The sequence below is a fragment of the Heptranchias perlo genome, unplaced genomic scaffold (genome assembly GCF_035084215.1).
Source record: "Heptranchias perlo isolate sHepPer1 unplaced genomic scaffold, sHepPer1.hap1 HAP1_SCAFFOLD_52, whole genome shotgun sequence".
NCBI lineage: Eukaryota > Metazoa > Chordata > Chondrichthyes > Hexanchiformes > Hexanchidae > Heptranchias > Heptranchias perlo.
In genome coordinates this window covers 7,422,013-7,444,085 of record NW_027139537.1, presented here as the reverse complement: position 1 = coordinate 7,444,085, position 22,073 = coordinate 7,422,013, and the positions used below count along the sequence as shown (strand labels likewise).

General features: G+C 44.3%; 5 non-coding genes across 5 annotated transcripts; 2 read left to right on the top strand and 3 right to left on the bottom strand.

The window, feature by feature from the left end:
- The first annotated feature begins 4,327 nt into the window (after positions 1 to 4,327).
- Positions 4,328 to 4,401, top strand: trnan-guu (transfer RNA asparagine (anticodon GUU)). Its single transcript has one exon. It is a non-coding gene; the product is annotated as a tRNA-Asn (tRNA).
- A 2,706-nt stretch (positions 4,402 to 7,107) lies between these two features.
- trnak-cuu (transfer RNA lysine (anticodon CUU)) lies at positions 7,108 to 7,180 on the bottom strand. The gene has a single exon. It is a non-coding gene; the product is annotated as a tRNA-Lys (tRNA).
- A 1,920-nt stretch (positions 7,181 to 9,100) lies between these two features.
- On the bottom strand, positions 9,101 to 9,173 carry trnaw-cca (transfer RNA tryptophan (anticodon CCA)). Its single transcript has one exon. It is a non-coding gene; the product is annotated as a tRNA-Trp (tRNA).
- A 4,835-nt stretch (positions 9,174 to 14,008) lies between these two features.
- On the bottom strand, positions 14,009 to 14,091 carry trnal-cag (transfer RNA leucine (anticodon CAG)). Its single transcript has one exon. It is a non-coding gene; the product is annotated as a tRNA-Leu (tRNA).
- Positions 14,092 to 14,355: 264 nt separating this feature from the next.
- Positions 14,356 to 14,427, top strand: trnae-uuc (transfer RNA glutamic acid (anticodon UUC)). Its single transcript has one exon. It is a non-coding gene; the product is annotated as a tRNA-Glu (tRNA).
- Positions 14,428 to 22,073: the final 7,646 nt, after the last annotated feature.

The window sequence follows — 22,073 nt, the reverse complement described above, 5'->3', positions numbered from 1 at the left end:
ATATAGTTGAAAGAGATAAAGAAACATAAAATTAGTAGAAAGAGAGCACGATAGGTAGAATTATAATTGGAGACAGAGTGAGAGATTGGCAGAAATAGCGATGGAGAAGTGGAGTCAGTTGGAACATTGGTGGTGGGGGGGATGGGGAGTGGATGCAGGAATTGTCCGTCTTTTTGTGATAGTTTAATTGAAATGTATTGAGTCAATTGAAGATCAATTAGCAATGGGCAGCGACAAATTGCAGGGTCAAACTCATTACCCCTCGCCCCAATAAAGCTATGCTGGTAAAGAAACAACTCTATTTAAACCCAAACTGAACTGCAACAAATCAGCAAAGGTTACTTGAAAGGCATCTGGTGATGAGCTTGAGACTAAATGGACTGGGGATGTTGTACTGAATTAGGCCGACCATGGAAGGCCCTGCGCTGATATTACGTACCACGTGTTTCTCTGCTCTCATGATGAGAAAAGACTCGAAATTAATTGAATACAACTGCAGTTCCTGAACGGGACTTTCTCCTGCACCTTAATATCCTCTTAACAGATCCGCCGCCTGTCAAGGTCAACCTGCTTGTCCTGTTCGGACGTTGACATTTCAGTTAATGATTAGTTTTGGGGTACTGGATTAGTTTGAGGTGATGGATTAGTTTGAGGAACACTATTCGTTTGAGGTGCTGTATTTGTTTGAGGTACTTTATTAATTCGAGGTACGGTATCAGCTTGAGGTACTGTATTAGTTTGAGGTACTGTCTTTTTTGAGGTACCGTATTAGTTTGAGGTGCTGTATTTATTTGAGGTGTTGCGTTAGTTGGAGGTGCTGGATTAGTTTAAGATGCTGTACTAATTTGAGGTATTATATTAGTTTGAGGTGCTGTATCAGTTTGAGGTGCTGTATTAGTTTGAGGTGTTGTATTAGCTTGAGGTGCTCTATTAGTTTGAGGTGCTCTATTAGTTTGTGGTGCTGTATTAGTTTGAAGTACTTTATTAGTTTGAGATACTGTATTAGATTGAGATGCTGTATTAGTTTGAGGTATTATATTAGTTTCAGGTTCTGTATCGGTTTGAGGTACTGCATTCGTTCAAGGTGTTGTATTTGTTTGAGGCACTGTATTAGTTTGAGGTACTGTATTAGTTTGAGGTACTTTATTAGTTTCAGATGATGTATTAGCTTGAGGTATGATAGTAGTTTCAGATTATCTATCCGTTTGAGGTACTGTATTAGTTTGAGATACTGTTTTAGTTTGAGAAGCTCTATCAGTTTCAGGTGTTATATTAGTTTGGTGTATCTGTATTATAAGGAAAGAGTTAGTTTTTATTGTGAAGTAATGTTAACCTTTAGCGTTTACCTCTTAAGTAAGGAAGTATAAATCTCTGTTGGAGAATGAAACTACAACCATAAGACAGATTTGCTTCATTTTATATGCATGCAAATGTTTAATATAGAGACTAATAGATTCTGAAGTCCAGAAACTCTTGGATTGTAGCAGATATCATTATACTCATAAGTTTATTGATCCTTTTGATATAAACAATTCTCTGACAATCCTAACAAGGCCTTTAAATCATTCCGAGCTGGTGTGTATGTGTGACAGACGGCATTGTGTGCTATTCGTCTTACCAGCTTCAAAGGGAAGCAGGAGAGGTGTGAGATCTCTATGATTGCAACGTATCATTCCAAGCTGACGCAGCGGGAAAGGGCTGTACTGGGGAGAGATAAACACCATTCTGCTTTCTGGTCAATGGGCAAGGCCATATGTTTTAACTCACAAGTTCAAAAGTTATGGTTATAATTAATGCCTAAAGCAGAACACCTGGCTGTGCGGAAGGAGCCTGTTTGCACCACAAGGCGACATCTAGTGGAGGAGTGTAGTTAGGTGATGAGGGAAGTGATACTCTGATAACATGGACAATGCTGGAAACCCTCAGCAGGTCAGGCAGCATCTGTGGAGAGAGAAACAGAGTGAATGTTTCAGGTCAATGACCTTTCATCAGAACCAAGTTGGGCAGTTGTGTTCGGTAATTTTCGCTGAAATGGAGAATTTCTCCGCCACCTTTTTCTTGATATCACAATTGCTGGCGTGCGAGAGAAAACGGCCCTCCTCTTCACTGTGAGTGCAAGAGAAAAGTCTGCAGGTGCCGCATGGCGTCCATTGAATGTCAAAAGTTTAAAAGAAGAGTTAGCGATTCAGGTACACAAACCTCGCTGGTGAGCAAGAGATTTTTTTGTCAGAGGTTCCAGCCTTGCCTTCATCTCTTGCCCTTTGCGAGGCACTTGTTCCGGTTTACATTTACAAACTGGGTGAGTTGGTGATCGGGGGGACTGCAGGAGACTCAGCGGCCCCGGGTGAGACACAGAAAAATCCGCCCAAGCCCTGTCCCAATGTAAGTTTGTGGAAGTAAACAAGGGAGGGGACCGGGTGACGCTCCAGTCAAACCCCATGTCCGGGAACGCCTCGACTTTAAAATTCTCATTCTTGCTTTCAAATCCCAGCATGGCCCTCGCCCCCTCCCTATGTCTGTAACCTCCTCCAGCCCTACAACCATCCCAGATCATGTGGCTACAAGAGCAGGTCAAAGGCTGGGTATTCCGCGGCGAGTGACTCACCTCCTGACTCCCCAAAGCCTTTCCACCATCTGCAAGGCACAAGTCAGGAATGTGATTGAACACTCTGTGCTTGCCTTGTTGAGTGCAGCTCCAACAACACTCAAGAAGCTCGACACCATCCAGGACAAAGCAGCCCGCTTGATTGGCAGCCCATCCACCACCCTGAACATTCATTCCCTTCACCACCGGCGCACTGTGGCTGCAGTGTGTACCATCCACAGGATGCACTGCAGCTGCAGCAACTCGCCAAGGCTTCTTCGACAGCACCTCCCAAACCCCCGACCTCCAGCTCCTAGAAGGACAAGGGCAGCAGGCACATGAGAACAACACCACCTGCACGATTCCGTCAAAGACACACACCATCCCGACTTGGAAATATATCGCCGTTCCTTCATCGTCGCTGGGTCAAAATTCTGGAAATCCCTTCGTAACGGCACTGTGGGAGAAGCTTCAACACACGGACTGCAGCGGTTCAAGAAGGCGGCTCACCACCACCTTCTCAAAGTCAATTTGGGATGGGCAATAAATGCCGGCCTCGCCAGCGACACCGACATCCCGTGAACGAAAAAAAAATCTCTGCGCTCCTCCAATTCTAGCCTCTTGCGCATCCCCGATTTTAATTGCTCCACCATTGGCGGCTGTGCCTTCAGCTGCCTAGGCCCGAAGCTCTGGAATTCTCCCCCGAAACCTCTCCGCCTCTCTCTCCTTTAACACATACCTTAAAACCTACCTCTTCGACTAAGCTTTTGGTCACCTGTCCCAATATCTCCTTATGTGGCTTCGTGTCAAGTTTTGTATAATAAAGCTCCTGTGAAGCACCTTGTGACGTTTTACTACCTTAAAGGCGCAAGACAAATGCATGTTGTGTCCTCTGGTTATCGACCCTCCTGCCAATCGAAACAGCTTCTCCCCATCCATTCTATCTAAATCCGCTCATAATTTTGAACACCTCCATTAAATCTCCTCACAACATTTTTTTGCTCGAAGGAGAACAATCCCAGCTTCTCCAGTCTCTCCACATAACCCATCCCTGGACACGATGCAAGGTGGAGGTTTGCAACCAGATTTGCAAATTATTGCCAGTCGGGAGCTGGACAAATCGAACGGAACCGAAATGACAAACAGCTTTGTGAATCTGTAGAAACGCTTTGGGAAACGGAATTGGAGGCGATTAAAGGACTGACCAGACAGGCGGCCAAGACGCAGTTGAGTCGGCATGTCCCCCTGGAACAGTTACTCTGATGTTGTGGGTGAAATTAAGAGTTCGGAGCCATTTAAAGCGCTCCCAGTTACTGCAGATCAGGGATCAAAACCTGATATCAGCGTCAGGACGCTCAGAATACTTTTTTTATTCGTTCATGGGATGTGGGCGTCTCTGGTGAGGCCAGCATTTATTGCCCATCCCGAATTGCCCTTGAGATGGTAGTGGTGAGCCGCCTTCTTGAATCGCTTCAGTCCGTGTGGCGAAGGTTCTCCCACAGTGTGACTGAGTGACAGACAAAGCACCGGTGGGCGCGCAGGTTGCAGGAGAGCTGGTTGGCGGTGATAGTGATGCTGTGAGCGAGACCAGACCGTTTCCATGTTTCCACAAACAATGTCCCATCCTTTATTAATGGAAAAGTAAAACTGATCGTGGACAATTGCATTTCTGTGGCTGCAACATATAACTTTGTGTAGGTGACACGCTGCTTTAGTGCATCTTGCAAGAAAAAAAAACAGATGGTCTCTGTGGCGCAATCGGTTAGCGCGTTCGGCTGTTAACCGAAAGGTTGGTGGTTCGAGACCACCCAGGGACGAAAATTGCACTTTTTTCTTCCCACTTTCGGATTCATTGCCTCATTCTGATAGCCCTGAAGCCGGTGCCAGGTTTTAATTCCTGATCTGCAGTAACTGGGAGCACTTGAAATGGCTCCGATCTCTTCATCTCATTTCAAGTTTTCCAATGTGTGATTTGGCTGCAAGAAAACACTCTGTGAACAATGTCATCTGAGCATGCCTGATTCGCCATAATTTACACTGCGGTCGGATATCAGGCACATGAAAAAAACAGTGAAATGTTTGTGTGGGCGCGATGCTCTGGGATTCCCTGCCTGACCATCACCACCGATCCTTCTCTGCAGCCTTCCGAAATACAGCGCAGTAAATGTAACCCTGTGAAATCAGCTCCTGGACAGTAATACGGAAATTAGTTTGGCTGAGGGATTATATCCCTAACACGAGGTTACAGATGTCAGGTTTTCGTAGTGTAGTGGTTATCATGTTCGCCCAACACGCGAAAAGTCCCCGCTTCGAAACCGGGTGGAAATATTTTGTAACCTTGTCCCCATTAAAAATGATTAAATATTTAACGATTCACATTGCTAATTAAATGTGAACAAAGTCCATATCTCCCAGCCCTGTTAATGCAGTCCGCTGAGAGCAGGCGATGAATGCCAGCGTGATATTGGGGGTGAAGGCTGCTTCCAATGCTGTCTCATTACCGATGGGATCTGGCGGAGATTTGACAAGACTCATCCATTCAACCAAGATATGAAACGGTGTTTAAGAAACATTCAAAAATATAATAACATCCAGGATCCTGTCTTCAGAGTGCGTGGCGCAAAGGTCTGACTCCGGATTAAAAGGCTGGTTCACTTGCTTCTGCTTTCTGAAATGTACTTGCCCATCCTTCAGAGGTCATCGGAAATATGTTTTATGCCTTTCAAAAAAAGGCGCGAAAGTTAGTTACATGTTCTGTTTTCAACACGGCTGGTGAAATGGCCGGACTATCATAAATTCGGATTCGCCTTTGAAACATTTAAAGGCGACTACCTGAAAATCACTTTGTGCAAATTTAAAATCACGGTTCCTATTTATTTCGGTCTGAAAGAAATAACGATAAACGTGTCAGTCAGTGCCCGCGGTGAGACGGTGATGAACTTGTTTGCTGCGAAGTTCACCGCTGGGCAAAAGTTGACGCCGTTTCAAGGACGCGAACCCACTCAATGCAAAGGATGAGCTCATAACCAACAGGTCCCGTCAACGTCAAACACCTCCTTTCTTGTTCAATGGAGGGAGCAGAGGCGTGTCCATCATCAGACGCCAGCAACTTTAAGAAATGGAACAGATAAAGGCACAGATGCAAGTTCCAAATCCTTTCAATGCAAAGTTATTTCACTTTATTTAAAGTGCCGTGAGGCTAAAAACGGGTCCCAGATGATTTGCGTTCACTCGTGACTTGTTTTCCAGTGTTTGTCCGTCAGGTTTGCAATTCAATTTGTATTGGATATTGAAGATATTTCAGGATGATTGCACAACATACCATGTGTAAAGCAACCATCTTGATAACTTCAATCATCACACACTCTACATCGACGCTGCAGAGACCCCAGCACCCCTTTCAATATTGTTTTTCTTAACTCACAGTTTTCAAAAGGGAATTGGATAAACGCTCGGATGGAAACATTTTCAGGGTTATGGGGAAACAGCAGGCGAGTGGGACTAACTGGACAGCACTTTCAGAGAGCTGGCACAGGCACGATGGGCCGAATGGCGCTATCTTATTCTATGATTCTATTAATAGATCAATTTCCGCCTTTCACTGAGCCTCCCTAAATGGAGCGCAGTAATCGTGTCCCTGTGAAATGAGCTCCTGAACAGTAATACGGAAATTAGCGTGGCTGAGCGGTTTGAAACTCTGGTTAGGCTTCTAACTGGAAATTTCCTCTCTAAGATTGATTAGTTTATCAATTATCTCCCCCTTTCGATCTTAAATGTCTTCACATATCTTTTTGATCTCTTCTTCTACTGTCACGCCCACAATACCAGTCTCCCTGGTCAATACTGAAGCAAAGTGATTATTTAATATTTCTGCCATTTCGCTGTCATTGTCTGTGAGTTTGTCGTGTGTATCCCTGAGTGGCCCTATTCCTATCCGAAACTTTCTTTGGCTGTTGATGTGTCTCGAATAGTTTGTTTTTTTTTATATTCCTTTTTGCCTTTCTAATAGTTCTTTAGACTTCTTTCCCAGTCTTTTCACATTCCCCTCTCTCCTTTATTGTCCAGTGTGGGCCTTTTTCTTTAGTTTCAATTTTGCCCTTGTTTCTTTATTCATCCCTGGTGTTTCATTTCTGGCTGGTTTGTTCTTGCTTTTTAGTGGGATATATTTCTCCTGGACTCTATTGATCACCGTTTTTATTGTTTCCCACTGCTGTTCTATTTCTTTGTCCAGGTCATTAATTTGTCAAACATTTCACCGTTTGAAACTTCTCAAGTCACATTTCCATCACAAAGCCAGTTGCTTTTGTGGGAGGAGCAAATCAACTTGGTCGAAAAATCAGCTGCAGCCCAATCCACAAATAAAATATTTTCAGGTCATCGCAAAAATAAGCAATGTCAGAAGTGCGACCTGAACGCAGCGCCTTAGACCGCTCGGCCATCCTGACTACAAAGCTGACATTTCATTCTGCATCAATTCTGCACCGTTGGCCAGTGAACGCAACATAAAAGTTTAAAATGGTACTCGCCCAACGTGGGGCTCGAACCCACGACCCTGAGATTAAGAGTCTCATGCTCTACCGACTGAGCTAGCCGGGCTTGCGTACTCAGAACCATCTTATCTGTTATTGCAGCAAGCAGGAGAAAGACTCCATTTCAAATTATTGGAATCAATTCTGAGGTACAGGATGAACTGTCACTTCGAAAGGCACGGACGAATCAAGGACAGTCAGCATGGATTTGTTGTGGGGAGGTCGTGTCTGACTAACCTGATTGAATTTTTCGAGGAGGTGATAAGAAGGATGGATGAGGGTAGCGCAATTGATGTGGTCTACATGGATTTTAGCAAGGCATTTGAAAAGTTCCTCCATGGCAGATTGGTCAAAAAAGGAAAGGACCATGGGATCCAAGGGAATGTGGCTTGTTGGATCCAAAATTAGCTCAGTGGCAGGAAGGAAAGTGTAATGGTCGACGGGTGTTTTTGTGGCTGGAAGGCTGTTTCCAGTGGGGTGCCGCAGGGCTCGGTACTTGGTCCTTTGCTTTTTATGCTCTACATTAACGATTTGGACCGAAACTTCGGGGGCATGATTAAGAAATTTGCGGGTGACACAAAAATAGGCCGTGTGGTTGACAGCGAGGAGGAAAGCTGTCGACTGTGGGGGTTGAGGCAATTTTCTGATAACAAGGCACTCAATCCATCTCTGAACGAATTTTGAACGAATACGTTTGTTTGACCCGGCACAGGCACGATGGGCCGAATGATCTCCTCTTGTGGACCAACATAATACGATGATACTAATTGTTGTCAGACGGAAAAGCAACATTCCAAATAAGAGCAGAGAGAGGAAACTCGTCTAACAGCATAACAGCACGGTGAGATATTGTATTTGAGAAGGATGAGGAGGGATAGTTTATCATGGTGGTAGTCACATGGAGTATCATTTGTGACTTTGATAAGGACCATTTCATGCTGCGACAGGGGAGGAAAGCTGATTGGAGAGATTCAGCCCGGGCGCGGCCCCATCATGCACGGTGAGAAGGAGGGGGGCGGAGGGAAGTGTCAGAGCGCGGGCTCACCGGTGGAAGCAGCATAAAAGTTTCAAACGGTACTCGCCCAACGTGGGGCTCAAACCCACCACCCTGAGAGTTTTTAATGAAAAGGGGGAGCAGCCACTGTCTGCATCTCTTGCTGTTCTTGAAACAACACATTCCAAGTACAAGCAGAGAGAGGACACCATTCAGTTGCCCATTGTGTTAATAAAGTGCCATCTGTTTCCGTAGTATAGCTGTTATCACGTTCGATTTATACGCGAAAGGTTCCTGGTTCGATCGGTTCCCAGGTAGAAACATTATGTTGGAACTTGGTCTCCATAAACATCCACATCGATTTTCTTCTCCTGCCAAAAAGGGAGACAGTGTCTGCTCCCTTATTCTTTGTCAGCTGCATCTTTTACTTCATTGCACAGATAACTTTGAGTGAGAGAAAACTGATCCACAGTGACGCTCATTTCAAGTTTTATTCCCTTTTAATTTGGAAGGATGTATTTGCTTTGGACAGAGTGGCTTTTGAAAGGAGTTCGGAGAGTGGGATCAACAAAACTTTTCCGCTGGTGGGGACAAGGGAGCGGAACCAACCATCTACCAAGTTCTCCTGAATTCTCCGGTTCAATGCGAAACCGACCAACAAAAGCCCTTTCATTGACCGTGGAGGTTCAGACAATTTTCTGATAACAAAGCGCTCAATCTATTTCTCTTGTCTATTTCCCGATGTTTCCGGATACTGTCTGAATCTATGCGCTGTGTTTATTTCACTATGTGTCCACCTGCAGGGTAGTTTTTGAACGAAGACGTGTGTTTGTCTTCTGTTTGTTACAATAAATAAATGAGGTCATCAGGTGCTTCCCTCCCTGACACTGGGGAACCAGAGGCAGACTTTCGAGCAGGGTTCTGTTCATTGTGAAGACGCAAAGAAAACATTAATTGCAGAATTATGCAAACCAACTCGAAAGGAAAAAACTGTGACCCCCGACGTGATTTGAACACGCAACCTTCTGATCTGGAATCAGACGCGCTACTGTTGCGCTACGAGGCCTGGGTGCAGTAGTGGATGTTTGTTTACATCAATGTTTGTCAAGCACCGCTTTATTTCTCCGATATTGGTGGAATAGGTTGGCTTTCAACTCCCCACCCACTCCCACCGGATGTCAGGCAACATCAGAAGTATCCTTCACCTGTCAGCGGCAGCATGGCGCTCGCTTCCATCGCCTGCTGTCAGCGGACTGCAGCAAATCCAATTACACTCATTCTGCACCCAGAATTATCACATCACAGGAAAAGGATGTGGGAAACTGCTCAAGATACATAACAGGAGGGGAAACTCCTGAAAAACACTTAGACTTTCGGTGTTTAGACTGCCATTGGAGCTGCAGAATAGAACGTGTGAAAATATAAACTATGAGTGCGATGTTGATTTATGCAGGAAACTGCTCAAAATACATAACAGGACGGGAAACTTCTGAAAAACACATGGACCTTCGATGTTTGGACTTTGGTTAGAACTGCAAAAAAGAACGTGTGAAAATATAAACTATGGGTGTGATGTTTTTCTCTAAATTGAATGTTTTTAGCGGATTTCTCCCGTTACTTTCGCAACTATGGGTTGTTAAACCATCAACAATAACTTCTGCTTGATTTGAGCCCGAGCGGTTACAAAATAGCAAGTTCAATAGATTGACTTACAACAGATTTGCACTGCAGCTGTCTTCAACATTACATTCAACAGTATTATTATTATAACACAACTGTCGACAGATTACATTAATGACAAGCAATCAACACAACCCGACCTGTCTGCGAATCCAGGTATATCAGACCTGACCTTTGCGGACTGCCTGTGGCAATGGACTTCTGACTGTCTCCAATTGAGAGCTCCAACATTTGAGAAGGGAGCATGCCCTATCTTTATAGGATTCGGCTACATTGTTCTGTACGTAAGCACCACTGATCTCAACTCATTGTCATGAAACAACCCACTTTGCTGACTCTCAGAAACCACCAAAGATTATTTAATGTCTTAGTGTTTATTTAGCCTTTCTCTGTCATCAGGTTTTAGATGCTTATACTAAGTTAGCACAACCTGGATTTCAGGTGTCCAGGACACCCTAGTTTCTCTGGACATCAACATCTAATAGTTTCTAACCATTTCAAAAATATTCTGTTTTTCTGTTCTCCCTTCCAAAGTGAATAACCTCACATTTCCCCACATTATACTCCATCTGCCACCGTCTTGCCCACACACTTAACCTGTCTACATCCCTTTGCAGACACTTTGTGTCCTCCTCACAGCTTACTTTCCCATCCAGCTTTGAATCATCAGCAAACTTGGATACATTACACTCGATCCCTTCATCAATCATTAAAATTCTTCTCTTGGCATATAAATAGTAAACGGGTAGTAAGCGGAGCGGTAAGATCGATTAGGGACCAAAAAGGAGATCTATGCATGAAGGCATAGGGCATGGCTGAGGTACGAAATGAGTATTTTGCATCTGTCTTTACCGAGGAAGAAAATGCTGCCGCAATCACAGTAAAAGGGGAGGTAGTTGAGATACTGGATGGGGTGAAAATTGATAAAGAGGAGATACTCGAACGGCTGGCTGTGCTTAAAGTTGATAAGTCACCTGGTCCGAATGAGATGCATCCGAGGTTGCTGAGGAAAGTAAGGGTGTAAATTGCAGAGGTCCTGGCCATAATCTTTCAATCCTCCTCAGATACAGGGTTTGGTGCCAGAGAACTGGAGAATTGCAGATGTTACACCCTTGTTCAAAAAAGGGTGCAAGGATAAACCCAACAACCACAGGCCAGTCAGTTTAACCACGGTGGTGGGAAGCTTTTAGAAATGATAATCTGGGACAAAATTAACAGTCATTTGGACAAGTGTGGATTGATAATAGAAAGCCACTGTGGATTTGTTAAAGGCAAATCGTGATTGAGTTTTGTGATGAGTTAACAGAGAGGTTTGATGAGGACAATGTGGTTGATGTTGTCTATATGGCCGTTCAAAAGGCGTTTGATAAAGTGCCACAAAATAGGCTTGTCAAAAGGGGCGACAGTGGCTGCTCCCTTATTCTTTAAAAGCCCACAGATAACTTTGAGTGAGCGAAAACTGATCCACAGTGACGCTTACTTGAAGTTTATACCCTTTAATCTGAAAGGATATATTGGCCTTGGAAGGAGTGCAGCACAGATTCACCAGATTGTTACCAGGGGGCAATACGTTAAATTATGAGAAGATGTTATATAAACTAGGCTTAAAATCACACAAGTCACACTGCAAGAAGTTTTCATTTTTGATACATACATTAATGACCTGGACTTTGGTACACAGGGAATAATTTCAAAGTTTGCAGATGACACGAAACTCGGGAATGTAGAAAACAATGTGGTGGATAGTATCAGACTTCAGGAGAATATAGACAGCCTGGTGAAATGGACTTTATTAATAGAGGCAGAGAGTACAAAAGCAATAAAGTTATGCTCAACGTTTATCAAACACTGGTTCGGCTGCAGCTGGAGCATTGTGTTCAATTCTGGGCAGCTCACTTTAGGAAAGATGCCAAGGCCTTGGAGAGGGCGCAGAGGAGATTTACTAGAATGGTAACAGAGATGAGGGACTTCAGTTTTGTGGCGAGAATGGAGAAGCTGGGGTTATCCCCTGAGAGCAGAGAAGGTTAAGGGAAGATTTGATAGACGTGTTCAAAATTATGAAAGGTTTTGATAGAGCAAATAAGGAGAAACTGTTTCAAGTCTCTGAGATGATTCTTTTAATTACCATTAATAAACCCACAACTTTCTGTTTCGCAATGAACGAAATGCTAACAAGTTTGCCGAGTGACTGTCGAAACTAGGCTAACTTTTCTGACTTCCATCCCTTCTCATTTTACGCACTTTATTTTCGGAGTCTGCTTAGAAGTGTTCAGAGGTTATGAGACCAGGAATCTGGTGCAGTCGTTGTTGAATTTGAAAGGATTGCAGCCCAATTTACACGAGAGAAAGCTCGCGCCTGGAAGTTTGTGAGGAGCAAGTTCCAGCAAATTGTTTCTGACCCGGGATTAAACCGGGAGTTTTTCGCCTGTGAGGCCAACATGATAACCATTACACCACGAAAACATCTATTTAGTCAAGCCAAGGTTAGATGATAGTGTTAAGTGAGAAAGTGAACTGCTGACTCCCACTTCTGGGGGATATCCCAAAGCGCTTCATCGAGGTGTCATCAAAAACATAGAATCATAGAATCACAGGAGGCCATTCGGCCCATCGAGTCTGTGCCAGCTCTTTAAACTAAATGGTGCAATTTTAAAGGGGGTGCAGGAACAGAGAGACCTGGGGGTATACATACACAAATCTTTGAAGGTGGCAGGACAAGTTGAATAGATTGCAAAAAAAAAAGTGTTCGGAATCTTTGACTTTATTAATAGAGGCATCGAGTACAAAAGCAATGAACTTATGCTAAACCTTTATAAATTACTGGTTAGGCCCCAGCTGGCCACCACACAATTCTGCCCACCACACTTTAGGAAGGATGTCAAGGCCTTGGAGAGGGTGCAGAGGTGATTTACTAGAATGGTGCCAGGGATGAGGGACTTCAGTGAGGTGGAGAGACTGGAGAAGCTGGGGTTGTTCTCCTTTGAGCAGAGACGGTTGAGGGGAGATTTAACAGAGGTGTTTAAAATCATGAACGGTTTTGATAGAATAAATCAGGAGAAACTATTTCCAGTGCCAGAAAGGATGGTAACCAGAGGACACAGATTTAAGGTAATTGGCAACAGAGGTGAGATGAGGAGATTTTTTTTTTACGCAGCGAGTTGACATGATCTGGAATGCGCTGCCTGAAACGGTGGTGGAAACAGATTCAATAATAACATTCAAAGGGGAACTGGATAATACTTGAAGGGGAAAATTTTGCAGGGCTATGGGGAAAGGGAAGGGGAGTAGGTCCAATTGGATAGCTCTTTCAAAGAGTTGGCACAGGCACGATGGGCCGAATGGCCTCCTTCTGTGATGTTTCTATGCTGTGATTCTATGTTATGGAGGATTTTCTGATGCAGTGGATATTCGGGGCAGAGGACCAAGTGGGGATTGAGCTCGACGGCAAGTGTATACAGTTCGTTCAAAGGACTGAAGCCGATGGTTTCATTCTTCCCGTCGTTTAGCAGCAGGAAATTAGTCGGCCATGCAGGCGACTTTTTTTTTGTCTTCAATCATGGGATGTGGGTGTCAATGGCAAGGTCAGCATTTATTGCCGATAACCTAATTGCTCTTGAGAAGGTGCTGGTGAGCCGCCTTTGTGAACTGCACCTTTCGTTGACTGTGTCATTGACATTTTCTGGATAGAGAGAAACTATTTCCGGTGGTTGGGGATTCTAGGACTTGGGGGCACAGTCTAAAAGTTAGAGCCAGATCTTTCAGGAGTGAGATTAGAAAACACTTCGACACACAAAGGGTGGAAGAAGTTTGGAACTTTTTTCCCCTAACGGCAATTGATGTTTGCTTAATTGCAATTTTTAAATCTGAGATCGATAGCTTTTTGCCAACCGAAGGTATTAAGGGATATGGGCCAAAGGCAGGTACATGGAGTGAGATCACAGGTCAACTACGATCTTATCAAATGGCGGAGCGGACTCGAGGGGCTGAATGGCCGACTCCTGTTCCTATGGTACATTTCCCCGAGTGTCTGTTCTCTCCATAGTTGTTGCCTTGTGTTTAAAGCATATTTTCGTTTAAAGCTCGTTTTGGGGATGAGCCGGTGGGCGGCAAAACGTGCCGTGGATCGAGACCTTGTTGCTTTTTGCGGGAAGAGCAAATCAACTGGGCGGAAAAATCAACCGCAGCTGCAGCAACAAATAAAATAGGAGTCAAAATAACTGATGTTAGAAGTGGGATTCGAACCCACGCCTCCAAAGGAGACTGCGACCTGAACGCAGCGCCTTAGACCGCTCGGCCATCCTGACTTAGAAATGGCTTCTTCACTCGCCACCCTTTCCACATTGAGACCCCCCCGGAGAAAGTTTCACTCACTCCAGTGCTTGGTAAGATAAATGCTGCTGGAAAGGCTCGGTGAGCGGGATGCCACCTCCCCGGGTTTTCCTGAGCCTATTGTACTTTATTCCTATTTAATCACGGGAATATCCGCAATCAGGAGCTAAAAATAATTAAAAGCTGAATCACAGAGAAAGGGAAATCCATATTACATCTGATAAACCAACCAACAGCGCTCCCTGGTGGTCTAGTGGTTAGGATTCGGCGATTTCACCGTCGCGGCCCGGGTTCGATTCCCGGTCAGGGAAGCAACTTTTGAACACTTGTTGTATTCATCGCATGAACTGACTCAAAGTCTGTGGGAAGAAAAAAAAACAATCATTGTTTTCATCACCATTAATTAACCGATAACGTTATTTTGCAGAATGAAAGGCGACTGAGGGAAGTTGGAAAACTTTAATAATTTCTTTTGTGCGATGAACTTTTTATCCCTTCTCATTTTACACACTGTATTTTTAAGGGCTCGGTTGAAAATGTTCAATGCTCGTGAGACCACGAATTTGTGTGAAATTTAACAGACCAGCGATTTCACAGAGAAAAAATTAATTTGCCCCAACATAATGTTTCTGCTCGGGATTGAACCAGGGACTTTCCACGTATAAAGCAAACGTGATAACTGCTACACTGCAGAAACCTCTGTTGGGGTTATCAGCCAGAAGTTCGAATGACTGCATTGATTCTCTTTCATAACTATTCAATTGATCGAAGTTGCACAAGTCACAAAAGAGAAATGTTCATTTCAACGTTATTAAACTCCCAAATGTGGCCTGCCTTTTTTGGACAGGGGTTGACCCTGACGTCACAGCCTTAAGAAAGCATATTCTCAACATTTCCATTGGGAACAGGAGGAGGCCATTCAGCCCCTTGAACCTGTTCCGCCCTTTAATTAGATCAGAGATGATCTGCAACTGAAATCCATTAACCTGCCTTTGCTCCCTGTCCCTCGATACCCTGACCCAACAAAACTCTATCGATCTCAGTCTTGAAAGCTTCAATTGACCCCCAGCATCCACAGCCTTTTGGGGGACAGAGTTCCAGACTTCCACTGCCCTTTGTGTAAAAAAGTGCTTCCTGTTTTCGAACCTGAATTGCATGGTTCGAATTTTTTAAGGTTATGTCCACCTCGTTCTTGATTCCCCAGAGGAAATTGATTCTCTCTCTCTATTCTATCGAATCATTTGAACATGTTAAACACCTCGCTCAGACCGCCCTTCAATCTTCTATACTCGATGGAATACGAGCTCAGTCTATGCAGCCTGTCCTCATAATTTAACCTTTTTAGCCCCGGTAACATTCTGGTGAATCTGCTCTGCACCCCCTCCAAGGCCAATCTATCCTTCCTGAGGTGCAGTGTCCAAAACTGAACGCAGTTACTCCAGACGCAGTCTAACCAGAGCTTTATATAACTGGAACATAACTTCCACTTCTTTATATTCCAGCCCCCTCAGATAAAGGCTAACATTCCGTTCGCCTTTTAAATTATTTTTGGACCCGTCCGTTAGCTTTCACTGATTTATGTGAATGAACCGTTAATTCTCTCTGCTTCTCCACAGTTCCGAGCTTCTTACCATTTGGAAAATAGCCTGACCATCGGTCCAAAGTGGATTACCCCACATTAAACTCCATCTGCCATAGTTTTGCCCACTCACTTAATCTATCAATGTCCCTTTGCAACTTTCCAATCGCATTCCACACTACTTACTGCACCACCTAACTTAGTGTCATCAGCAAACTTGGATATACGACTCCCTGTTCCTTCATCTAAGTCATTGATAAATATGGTGAGAAGCTGAGACCCCAGTTACAGATCCCTGGGGGACACCACTAGTCGCATCCTGCCAATTGGAGTATGTATACATTATCCCTACTCTCTGTCTCCCATCTCCGAACCAATTCTCTCCCCATGTCAATACATTGCCTCAAGTTCCATACGCTTTCATTTTTGCCAACAGTCTCTTGTGTGGAACCTGATCAAATGCCTGTCGGAATTCCATATAAATAATATCATAGGAACAGGAGTAGGCCATTCAGCCCCTCGTTGCTGCTCCGCGATTTGATAAGATCATGGCTGATCTGTGATCTAACTCCATGTACCCGCCTTTGGCCCATATCCCTTAACACCTTTGGTTGCCAAAAGCGATCTGTCTCAGATCTAAATTTAGCAATTGAGCTAGCATTAATTGACGTTTGCAGAAGGGAATTCAAAACTTCTACCACCCTTTGTGTGCAGAAATGATTTCTAATCTTGCTCCTGGAAGGTCCGGCTCTAATTTTTAGACAAAATGGTGGCAAGTTCGCCGGACATCTTGGACAAAATGGCTGTAAGTACGGTGGCCATCTTGGACAAAATGGCAGCAAGTCTTTCACGGCTGTTCGACAGGAACAGAAGGAGGCCATTAAGCTCTTCAAGCCTTTTATATGGGTACTGAAGGTCATTCAGCCTCTGAAGGATGTTACACAGGAAAATGAGGAGGCCATTCAGCCCCTCAAGCCCGTTACATCGTTACTGGAGGCCGATCATCCCCTCAAGCCTGTTATATAGAATCAGGAGGAGGTCATTCAGCCCTTCGAGCCTGTTATACAGCAACTTGAGGCCAATCAACCCCTCAAGCCTGTCAAATAGCAAAAGGAGGAGGCCATTCAGCCCCTCGAGCCTGTTATTTGGGTACTGAAGGCCATTCAGCCGTTCGAGCCTGTTATACAGGAACTAGACGCCAATCAACCCTTCAAGCCTGTCAGATAGCAAATGGAGGAGGCCATTCAGCCCCTCGAGCCCCTTACACCAGATCTGGTGACAAATCAGCCCCTCAAGCTTGTTACATAGGAACAGGAGGAGGCCACTCCGCCCCTCGATCGTGTTATACGGGAACTGAAGGCCATTCAGCCCCTCGAGCCCATTACACCGGAACTGGAGGCCAGTCAGACCCTCAAGCCTGTTACATAGGAACAGGAGGAGGCCATTCAGCCCTTCGAGCCTTTTGTACAGGAACTTGACGTCAATCAACCCTTCAAGCCTGTCAGATAGCAACAGGAGGAGGCCATTCAGCCCCAAGCCCGTTACAACAGACCTGGAGGCCAATCAGCCCCTCAAGCCTGTTACATAGGAATAGCAGCAGGCCCTTCAGCCCCTCGAGCGTGTTATACGGGAACTGAAGTCCATTCAGCAGCGCGAGCCTATAACACTGTAATAGGATTCGGCCATTAAGCCCCTCGAGCTTGTTGCACTGGAACAGGTGGGGGCCATTCAGCCCTTCGAGACTGTTATACAGGATCGGGACGCCATTCAGCCCTTCGCACATGTTACAAAGGAACAAGATGAGTCCATTCAGCCCCTCGAGCATGTTACATAGGAACAAGAGAAGTCCATTCAGCCACACGAGCCTGTTACATAGGAACAGGAGGAGACAATTCAGCTCCTCAACTGTTCCGCCATTCAATTAGATCATGGCTGATCTGTATCTTAACTCCATCTACCCGCCTTGGTTCCAGAATCCTTCATACCCTTGCCGAACAAAAGTCTATCAAACTCCGTTTTGAAATTTCGTATTGAGCCCCAGCCTCAACAGACTTTTGTGGGATAGAGTTCCAGATTTCCACGGCCCTTTTGTGAAGAAGTGCTTCCTGACATCACCCCTGGACGGCCTAGCTCTAATTTTAAGGTTATGCCCCTTTGTTCCAGACTCCCCCAACAGAGGAAGTAGTTTCTCTCGATCTGCCCTATCAAATCCTTTCATCATCTGAAACACCTCAATGCAGTCACGTCTTAATCTTCTATATTCAGGGGAATACAAGCCTCGTCTATCCAACCTGTCCTCATAATTTAAACCTATTAGCCCCGATATCATTCTGGTAAATCTGCGCTGCAGCCCTTCCAAGGCCAATATATCATTCCTGAGGGTCAGTGCCCAGAACTGAATGCAGTCCTCCAGATGGGCTCTAACCAGAGCTCTGTACAGCCGGAACATAACTTCCACCCCTTTATATTCCAGCCCTCTTGAATTAAAGGCCGACATTCTATTAGCCTTTTTAATTATTTTTGTAACTGTCCACTAGCTTTTAATGATTTCTGTACTTGGACCCCTAAATCTCTCTGCTCCTCCACAGTTCCGAGCTCCTCACCATTTAGAAAACTCTCTGATCTATCTTTCTTAGATCCGAAGTGGATGACCTCACATTTCCCGACATTGAACTCCATTTGCCACAGTTTTGCCCACTCACATAATCTCCCAATGTCCTGGGAATGCTTGGTGCTTTTGTTTGGTTGGAGAATGCTTTATATCAGATCGTTATTTTAAAAAAGATTACAACTGATTTTCATTTTGTACTTTTTGAATAAGATCATTATACCCCGAACAGTAAAATGTCTGTGTTTTTCATATAGTGGCGACAGTTCAGAGATAGTTGTTTTTTTGCCAAATTGAATGAAGTGAAATTTTGCTGATTTAAAATTAGCTGTACTTCAAAGCTTGAAAAAGCAGCTCCTCTGTTAGGTGAGGCTCCACTCCCAATGTCTCAGTGTTTCTACTTGTCCTGATATCAATGTAACATTTGAAAGGCTCCAGGTAATGAACAGTGAAACCCCTTCAGATTATCTCAGCCCACTCGGTCTCTCCAGTGCCTAATGGTGCCTGCTGTTCAAAGGGTGACAGATTCACACTACACTCGATCTTGTTTTAGACTTTAACTGCCAAACAAATTGATGAAACAGTCAGAGAACAAACAAAATAATAGCAGTAAGACAACAGTTTTACAGTAAAGATCATCCAGATCCTTCTTGGAACAGAAAATAATAAATAATTCACAAATACTATACGAAACTGTGACCGAACTTTCCAACATCCTGGTTCATTGTTGTCTTTTTCTCACAAACTATGGAAGCTGTCGACTTGATTAACATTCTCAGAGATTCGAAACAGACTCACCTGTTTGAAAAAGACAGGCTGAAAAACGGCTTCAAAAAAGTGACTGGGAGCCAGTCATTTTCAGGAATGGTCTGTTTTATTCAAAAGAAGCTGCCAATCAAAACTGTAGGAGAAGAAATGGCCCCGGAGGTTTGTATCTGAATCAAATGTTTGACTTTGTGAGGTGCGGTCTGTCTTTAAGAGGTGCAGCCTGCCTTTAAGAGGTACAGCCTGCCTTTCAGAGGTACATCCTGACTTTGAGAGATGGAGGCTGCATTTAACAGGTGCAACCTGCCTTAAAGAGGTGCTGACCACTCACGAAATATCGGGGCCCCCCTGCTGGTGAGAAGCCGCTCAACAGCACAGCCAGGCCTGACTGCTCACAGGAATCAGGTCAATCACCAGGCAGCACCAATCTCACGGACTGTCTGCATCTCAATGACCGGGTGCAGGTTAATCACGTGGGGGTTAATCGACCCCCGCGCCCGGATTCGGGGGCTATCGAATTTAACCCCGTACATATCTTTATATATATTTTACATAGAATACAGCACGGCACAGAAACAAGCCATTCAGCCCATCTGGGAAAAGAAGTTCCCCTGAATTTCTTACTTTACAACAACAACTTCTGGAGTCGAAAATATAATACAATATATAATCTAATAATATACCTATATATATAACATCGAATGTACAGTACAGCACAGTTCAGAGGCCATTCGGCCCAACTGGTATTTCTATTTTACAACAACTACTTCATGTATGTATAATACAATATAATATATATTTCTATAAATATTAGATAGAATTCAGGACGTCACAGAAACAGACCATTCGGCCCATCTGGGTAAAGAATTTCAACTGAATTCCTAATTTGACAACAATAACAAATTCTTGAATATGTAGTATAATATAATATGTTAAATCATTTTATAGTTATATATATATATCACATTGAATGTACAGTACAGTACAGTATAGCACAGAGGCCATTCGGCCCATCTGGGTAAAGAAGCCTCTTCGGGATTCCCTGTTTTACCAGAACAACAACAACATTGTATATTTGTATACAGTTAGAATTACATCGAATGCACAGCTGAGAAACAGGGGCCATTCGGCCCAACTGGTTAAATAAATATCCCACAGTGTTCCCACGGTGACCAAGTGATCGCACAGGGCACCGAGCGATCGTGATCCATTGATCCACAGTGTCCCAGTGATATCACAGTGATCGCAGAGTGACCCAGTGATCCCACAGTGCACCCAGTGATAGTGCCCCATTGATCCATAGTTTCCCAGTGATCCCACAGTGAACCCAGTGATTTCCGTGTCCACACTGCACCTGTGTAAAAGATTGAGAGACAGTCTTGAAATATAACAACAACTTATGCATCTAAAATAAGTTTTATATATATGTATATATTATATATTTTTAAATTACATAGAATGGCTGAAGAAGTTTCTCCCGTAACACCATGAACCTGAAAAAAAACGGCAGCCAGTAAGGCGGCCACCTTATACAAAATTGCCACTGTGCCCACTGATTCCACCGTGTCCCACTGATCCCACAAAGTTCCAGTGAACCCACCGTGTCCCAGTGATCCCACAGTGTTGTTAAATTTCATCTGCCACGTGACCTCCCATGCCACCAGCCTGTCTATTTCCTCTTGAAGTCTATCACTATCCTCTTCACTGCTTATGACCTTTCCAAGTTTTGTGTCATCTGCAAATTTTGAAATTGTGCCCTGTACACCCAAGTCCAAGTCATAAATATATATCAAGAAACGCAGTGGCCACAACTCCGACTCCTGGGGAACCCCACTGTACACCTCCCTCCAATCCGAAAAACAACCGTTCACCACTACTCACTGTTTGCTGTCCGTTAGCCAATTCTGTATCTATGCTGCTATTGCCCCCTTTATTCCATGGGACGTAATCTTGATGATAAGCCTACCTTGCGGCACCTTTTCAGACACCTTTTGAAATTCCATATGCACCACATCAACTGCATTGCCCTCATCCACCCTATCGGTTACCTCATCGAAAAACTCTATCATGTCAGTCAAACACGATTTGCCTTTCACAAATCCGTGCTGGCTTTCCCTAATTAATCCACACTCGTCCAAGCGACTGTTAATTCTGTCCTGGACTGTTGTTTCTATAAATTAGCCCACCATTGAGGTTAAACTGACTGCCCTATAGTTGCTGGGTTTATCCTTACACTCGTTTTTGAATAAGGGTGGAACATTTGCAATTCTCCAGTCCTTTGGCACCACCCCCGTATCTATGGATGTTTGGAAGATTATGCCCAGTACCTCGGCAATTTCCACCCTTACTTCCCTCAGCAACGTAGGATGCATCCCATCTGGACCGGGTGACTTATCTATTTTAAGTACTGCTGGCCTTTCAAGTACCTCTTCCTTGTTAATTTTTAGCCCATCCAGTATTTCAACTATACCTTCCTTTACTGAAACTCTGGCAGCATCTTTTTCATTGGTACAGACAGATGCAAAGTACTAATTTCGCACCTCGGCCATCGCCTCTGCATCCATGAGTAGATCTCCTCTAAGGTCCCTAATCGGTCCCACCCCTCCTCTTTGTACCCGTTTACTGTTTACATGCCTGTAGAAGACTTTTGGATTCCCTTTTATGTTGGCTGCTAGTCCATTCTCCCACTCTCTCTTTGCCCCTCTTATTTCCTTTTTCACTTCCCCTCTGAACTTTCAATATTCTGCCTGGTTCTCACTTGTGTTATCAAGCTGACATCTGTCATACGCCCCCTTTTACCATTTCATCTTACTCTCTTTCTCTTTTGTCATCCAGGGAGCTCTGGCTTTAGTTGCCCTACCTTTCTGCTTCGTTGGAATGTACCTAGACTGTAGCCGAACCATTGCCTCGTTAAAGGCCACTCATTGTTCAATTACTGTTTTGCCTGCCAATCTTTGATTGCAATTTACCCTGGCAGAGTTGTTCTGATCCCATTGAAATTGGCC